Source organism: Mus caroli, chromosome 16 (assembly GCF_900094665.2).
Source record: "Mus caroli chromosome 16, CAROLI_EIJ_v1.1, whole genome shotgun sequence".
Taxonomy (NCBI): domain Eukaryota; kingdom Metazoa; phylum Chordata; class Mammalia; order Rodentia; family Muridae; genus Mus; species Mus caroli.
In genome coordinates, this window is record NC_034585.1 from 86430956 (window position 1) to 86438901 (window position 7946).

Below are 7946 nucleotides of genomic sequence, written 5' to 3' on the forward strand. Positions count from 1 at the left end.
GCGTGCGCCACCACGCCCGGCTGAACATTTTGACTTTAACAGTTTAAATATTTATTAGAACAAGTAAATGTGATCAGTCTTCTGCAACAGCAAAGCCTTCCTTAGCTATTACAGTTCCCTCAGGGACATGCATAGGACCTGTGTTCATTTGCTGTGCACTGCTATCACAGACCACCTGAGGCTGGGTAGCTCATAAAAACAAATAAACAAACAAACAGATTTAACGTTTCATTCTGTTGAAGATTTGGAAGTCCAAGATAAAGGAGCCAGGAAGGTCAGTTGTCTGGGACAGTTTGGTCTCTGCTTCTGAAAACTGTGTCCTTGGGAGGGGAAGATGTGACATCCTTATAGGGTGGAAGGCAATAGGGTCTAGTAAAACGCAGTCTCAGTGGGAAGCCATTTAAAAAGAGCAGTGCAGGGTTGGGACTGTAGCTCTGCTGGCTGAGTGCTTGCCTAGCCTGCAGGAGGACCTGCATTCAACCCAACAATGTATAAGCCATGTGTGCTGGTGCCTGCAACTTCAGCACTTGAGAGGATGTTAAGGCTACATGAGACCCTGTCTCTCAAACAAGAACAAGAGCAAGAGCAAGAGCAAGAGCAAGAGCAAGAGCAAGAGCAAGAGCAAGAGCAAGAGCAAGAGCAAGAGCAAGAGCAACAGCAACAACAACAACAACAACAACAACAACAACAACAACAAAGACCAGAGGAAAATAAACCACTTAGTCCTATAAGGAGCCCTAATGACCTATTTGCCTCTTTAAAACTCCATCTAAATTTTGTAGAGGATGTATTCAAGCCAAAGTAGATCTTATGGTATGGTTTCTATGGTGACCAGAGAAGCCAGGTCAATCAATATTTCATGAGTTGTCATTGTTGTGTCTTCCCGCTCCTCCTCCTCTTCTTCCTCCTCCTCCTCCTTTGTCTTCATCATTGTCTTCTTCATCATCTTCTTTGTCTTCTTTATCTCTTCCTCTTCCTCCTCTTCCTCCTTCTCCTCGTCTTCCTTCTTTGTTTTAAGACAGGCCTGGTATAACCCAGGTCAGTTTTAAATTTACTGTGTGACTGAAGGTGGGCTCGATCTATTCACCCTCCTGCCCCCTATGCCCTGGTGCTGAGCCTTCAGGCACAAGCCACCACACGGGGCTCCTCCATTTCTTGTTTTTGAGACAATCTGCTCTTACACCTGTTCCATGGACCATAGAGGTTGTCCTCAGAGTCATGACCTGCCATAGCCTCTTGAATTCTGGGGTATGAGTCACCACTCTCAACTCTACCTCATGTTTTTGTCTCAACAGTTTCAAAAGTTGGAGTACTCCATTGGACAGAACAGTGGGTGTCACTGTGATGTTTCCCTCCATGGTTTTACTGTTCTTTGATCAGGTTAACTTCTGTTACTCTCACTTATTCCCCCCTCTTCCATCCCACGACCCTCTGCTCTTTCCTAATAGTTCCCCTTTAAGTTTTAAAATCTGAATTCCATACCTGAGAGACAATATTACATGCATGTTTCTTAAAGTTATGACAACTCCCAACACTTGTGGAGGGAAATGCTGCCCTTTGAGCAGACCGAACCCCCTATGCTCCGGGTTGCTTCTCCTTCACTGTAAATTCTACATGAACTGTTTTAGAGGCAGCTCTTGGCAGCCATGGTGATTCACGTAAAAGTGTGTTTTATTCCGCTGAAGTAAATGTGGTCTCTGAGGCTTACTGCCTTCATCTGCTAACCTAGGCCCAGAACTGGAAGCTTCTAGCCTCCATACAATCCAATCTAGGCCTAGAATGTCTTCAGCCTCTGAGACTTGCTGCGGAATACGTTCACTCTCCTAGTTCTTTCTGATCTCTGGCTGGCTGGTTCAAACTCCTCTCCAAGCTGACTGACTCAATTTGGCCTCTCTGTCTGTCTGTCTGTCTCTCTCTCTGACTGTGACTGAATTGCTCTGCTTGACCTCAAACTAACTCTGACAATCTGTTCTAATCTTCTGGCTCCTTCCCATTCTCTGGCTCATTCTTTCTTCCCTGTGTCTAACTTGTTCTGTCTTCAACCTGTCTCTGTAAATCTCTCCTAGTAACACCCCCCCCCCCAGATTGCTCTTCAAGAATCTTCTCTTTCCTCTCTCATCTCCTGAGAGTATGTCATATCCTATTCTGTCAAATCTTTCTCTGAGTCGTCACCTTGTCTGCCACTCAATTAGACATTACTTTCAAACATGGCTGCTTCCTTCTAGAAACTCACTTTTTCTTCATTGTTTGGGTTAAAGGTGTACACTCAGGCTGGGCTGCTTGTTGCATATCTTTGCTCTGTTTATAGAGATTAATAAAATTAATCCAATATTTACTATTAATTTTAGCTTAATTAACTTGAATTCCAGAGATGGGTGTGAACTTTACCCCTTTCCAATAAATTAGAACACCATAACTAGAAACAGGTTTTCCCAATCAACAACATAATCTCAGGGTTCACGGTGTGATCAAATATATTGCAACCATATACCATTAGATGTATATGGTTGATGATGTGGGGTTGTTAGCCCAGGGTAGGCTAATCAGCAAACAGAGTGGGAAGGCATGCCTCAGCCTCTGTCTAGGCAGTAGAGGGATTATATAAAGTGTAGACTGAGGAGTTAAGGATAGCTCTCATTGTTGTGCACAAGGGAAGGCATTGAAAATGGGGTCTTAGAATTGACCTGATGGGAAGAGAAACAGAAAACAGAGAAGATCTCTTTCTAGTCAGTTCCAAAGTCTGGGTCAGCTGCACATTGCCTTGAATCTCCAGTGACATCTGTCACAGTTATTAACTCATCCTTCCCTTCCAAACCAGTTACAGCCAGTTCCTGTTATTGGTACCTCAAATAAATCTATCCAATGCACATGGAAATACATCGAACCCATTGTTTGAAGCAAACTTGTGTGTTATGTTTTCAATTAGAAGAAAATCCCAGTGTAGAACTGATATCTGAGCCATGAGCCGTGGTAAGTCTGTAAAATCAAATTTAATTGAAGCCTATCTCTTTCAGTAATTATACTCTGACAATCCCTTATAGATACCCATGACTGACTGAGTGGAAGGAAGGCACAGCCAGTTAATGACTGTGACTGTGGAGGAAGCGAATCTTGCTACACCTGGAGTGACTTGTAGGAAGCGAATGGAGGCCCCACCACGTGGTCTGTGGCAGAGAATGTTAGTTCCCCATCCTTTCCGGATTGGAATTATGTTTTCCATTTCCTCTTAAAGTCACAGATCAATAGAGACAGTAATAAGTGATGTATTGAATCCCCTGGAGCTGGAGTTACATGTGCTTGTGAACTATCCAATGTGGGAACCGAACTTGGGTCCTCTGAAAGAGCAGCAAGTGCTCATAACTGCTGAGACATCTTTCTAGCTCCTCACTTTGGAATTTTTTGCCCCTATTTTTCATTGGCAGCAAATCAAATTGTTCTCTCTCTCTCTCTCTTTCTCTCCTGTTTTTATGAGACAGGGTTTCTCTGTATAGCCCTGGCTGACTTGGAACTCTCTCTCTAGATAGACCAGGCTGGCCTTGAACTCACAGAGATCTACCTGCCTTTGCCTCCTGAGTGCTGGGATTAAAGGCATGTGCCGCCACCACCACCCTGCTCTCTGCTGTCTTTTAACATTTTGCATTTCTTTAGAACTGATACTTAAAGCTTGTTAGACCATTTAACTTAAGACACCTTTATATCTTCTCTTGCTAGATTATAACTTCTCGGGAGCATGGGCCGCTTATTGTGTATCTTTGTTCTGTTTATAGGGGTTAATAAAATTAATCCAATATTTACTATTAATTTTAGCTTAATTAATTTGAATTCCAGAGATGGGTGTGAACTTTACCCCTTTCCAAGAAATTAGAAAAAGGGAAACAGGGACTATGTAGATAGAATCACCAAAGCCTGACCTAAAATGACATTTATTCCTCAGAGAATACTGATGCTATGAATGTTTTTACAGCTTGGAGATATCATTGACTCATAATTATCAGCATATAATTAACCAGACATGGTGGTGCATGCCTGTAATCTCATACTGGGAAGACTGAGGCAGGAGGGTGGCAAATTTGAGGTTTACCTGGGGTACTTAGAGAATTCAAGACTATGCCTGGCAACTAACTTAACAAGCCCCCGTTTCAGAAATAAAAATGATAAAGAGATGGGAATGAAGCCAGAGGTGGAGCACTAGCCTAGCACACACAAGGCCATGGGTTCAAACCCAGCTCTGGGAAAACAAGCAAGCAAGCAAAGGCAAACTATTGGATAATGCTTGGTTTGAGTGCACATTCACTAAACCATCGCTTTAACCAAGAGAAACACTCCAGCCACGAGGCCTCCAGTTTCCCTGTACTCTCTGCTGCACTTCTACTCAAGGAAACAATGTTCTATGTCCCTGTCATTTCTCATTCTTTAAAATTTTATACAAATGGGCGCATTGAATATGCACTTTAAAAAAATCTATTTCTTCCAACTCAGCTTCATCGAGAGGCATCAATGTTGCTAGCCATATCAATAATTCCTTCCTTCCTGGTGCGGAGCAGTGTTTCATCACGTGGCTATGTAACGATTGGCTTAGCCATTTGCCTCTTGCTGGCCACTTGAGTTGTTTCCAGTTTACGCTTGTGAATGTTTCTGTGCTTGGTTATGGCCTTTCTACATTGTGTGGGAGTGAGACTAGAATGGCTGAGTCACATGACATCTGGAGAGGACATTGAAGAAAGTGCCAAACGAACTCACCGTGTTCGCCCCTCTGAGTTTCAGTGGCTTCTCCATCTCTTCTGTTTGACCTTTTGAGTCCTTTCTTCTATTCTAATAGGCATACAGTGACATCACACTTTAGTGTTAAGTTGCATTTGCTTAAAAATGATAATGATGAACATCTTTTCAAACCATTACATGGCATTGATGGCTGACTCCTTTGTCTTCCTCTTGGACACTGTGTCCATTCACAATATTCTCCCCATTGAAGAGACTAGGTTGTTTTCTTCCTATGGTTGAATTTTGGCTTTCCCTGTGTACTCTAGACGTAACAACCTTTATCAGCTGTCACAACCTTCATCAGCTGTCACAACCCTCCTGAGCTGTAACAACCTGCATGAGGGCAGTCCCACATATGCTAGACACCAGTCTGGCTTCACATTACATTATGTTCAGTCAGTGTATTAGTGACTTTTTTGGTTGCTGTGATAAACACTGTGACCAAAATTGACTGTTTAAAGAGAGAATTTCTACTGGTTTAGAATTCCAGAGAGAGAGAGAGAGAGAGAGAGAGAGAGAGAGAGAGAGAGAGAGAGAGAGAGAAATAGTCGGGGAGGAGGCATGACTACAGCTGGTTTCCAGAACAGGAGCTCAGTGACCATATGATCAATGACAATAGGAAGCAGGCAGAGTTAACTGGAAGTGGGGCAAGGCTCTGAACTCTCACAACCTACCCCCAGTGGTGACACACTTCCTTAAGCAAGGCTGTACCTCCTAAAGGCTTTCTAGTCTCCAAACAGCTCTACCAATGGCCAAGGGTTTGAACATCCGAGCCTATGGGGGCATTTCTCATTCAAACACTGTGGTCACCAACTGAGAGCAGTAGCCTGAGGAATATGTAACTTTAGCTGAAGTGGAGCAGTGGAATGGGAGGGACAGCATCAAGGGACATGGCCAGCATCTTCTCACATCCATCCTGTGTATCCAAGAAGGGATGCTAGGGAGGTGGAGGAAGCACAGGTAATGGCAGCCTACTGATGAGGGGCCCTGGACTGTCTCAGTCAGGATTACTCTTGCTGTGATGAAACACCATAACCAAAAGCAAGTTGGAGAGGAAAAGATTTAATTCACTCACAGTTCCATGTAACACTTCATCACCCAAAGCAGTGAGGACATGCTCAAACAGGGCAGGAACCTGGAGGGAGGGAGGAGGGGATGCAGCGGATGTCAGAGACCTGCTTACTGGCTTGCTCCCCATGGCTTGATCAGTCTGCTTTCTTATAGAATTTAGGACCTCCAGCCCAGGATGGTGGCCCGGGCCGGGCCCTCCCACATCAATCACTAATTAAGAAAATGTCCCACAGACTTGCCTACAGCCCAGTCTTATGAAGGCATTTTCTTAATTAAGGTTCTCTCTCTTTCAAGTGACTTTAGCTTGTGTCAAGTTGACATAAAACTATCCAGCACACCGACTCAGTCTCTCAGAATTTTAGTGAGCTTTATTAGGGAGCAGTGGTCAAAATACAGAATGGGAGTTAGCAAAATCATGCATACTGCAGACGAAACTGCTGAGTCGTGCTTGCTGCTTAGGAAAATGTTTTGTAATTAGCTGGAAAAGCTGGAGTCTCACATACCATGAAGGTACATTCCATTCGTAGGTCCAGGTCTTATCAAACACTCACACACACACATACACATCTAGATATGATTCTGAAAGTCCAACGATGTTCCCACCAGGGTTATTGGTAATCATTACCTTCCCAATAACCAACCCACCCTCATGAACGGTAGAATTCATGCATGGTGGTTTGGTTGTACAGTGAGTGCTGTATCAGGAGAGAAAATGAGCTGGGTTCAATGGATGAAACTCATCAATCTAATGATGTGGAGGAGAACAAGAAACACAACACTGGGACCAAGCAGGGACATGCTGTTGCTTAGCAACATGTATACAAAAGATAATGCTATGAAGAAAAGCAAGACAAGGGTCAGGGGAGAGGTGGTATTTCTACAGAGGTGTGGGAAGGGTGATTAGCTAACGCTTCTTTTAATTACACGTGCTTTGTGCAATTTCTGCTTATATGACGTAGTTCATAGTAAAAAGAAAAAAAAAAAAAAAAAGGAATAGGCCAGATGAAGGGAAAGATGTATACTCCAGACGGAAGGCAAAGTCAGCAGGGAAGGATCGTGCAGAGCTATAGGAACGCCAACAGGGTGGACTGATGAAATGGCGTGGCAAGGAGTGACCAGAGGAATGGCGCTCATACAGTAGGAAAGGCTCTATCAGTCTTGTGGAGGAATCTGGGCTCTATCCTGAGGGCAGTGGGAAGTCATGGCCGTAGAGAGGCTATGGAGAGACAGAATCAGACCTGCACATTTGGAAGAAGTCTTGGTCCACATCTTGGGGGCTCTCCCTCGTTGTCCTGGGTGAGTGGGTGGTGAAGTGTGGGGTCTTCAGAGTGTAACCACTGTGGGCGACCTTTCCCCAGAGCTCTGTCTGCATCCAGGGGCTGGGAACCCAGAGCTTGCCATTCAGTAGCGCTGCCCCCAAAGCCTTTGGACCAAAGACCTTGCTCAGTTCCTGATAGTGCAGTGGTTGTATCTGGGGGGGCTTGTCTCCTTTTAATCACAGGATTGTTCATGACAGGGTCAGATTCTCCTCTCTAACATCAGCCAGACTAACGTTTGATTGAGGAGAAAGTGCCATCCCTGTTCCCAGACACCATCTCATTTAGATTCTGGATATTTTGGAGCAAAGGAGAAAAAATAACAAAGGATGTGAGGGTCTCGAAACAGCTGACAACTGCTGGAAGTTAACCTTGTGCGGGACCCATCTCAGAACCTAACAGTTGAATAATACCGCACGTGATGTTCATATTATTGCTAAAATGACTTGTTCCATCTGCAATAATATTAGAGGAACATCTGGTCAGCGCAAAGTTTTCTGCTGTGGGCTGCTTTGTGCAAGTCGGGAACTACATTCCCTAGATAGACCCTGCATCCAGTCTCAGGCTCTCAGTTCCAGCTGAGTTATACAGAGAGGTACCATCTGAAAGCTCTCGATTAGCTTGCCATTTTAATTGTACCCGAGGGATTTTTTTTCCCTGGTAGTTTAGATAGCTGCTGCTATTGCCGCTAATGGATTTATTTTTTAAAATACAAACAACCTAAACACACACACACACACACCCCTCCCCCCTACGTTATGTATTGAAATAGTGAATAGTGTAGCTTTTAACTTAATA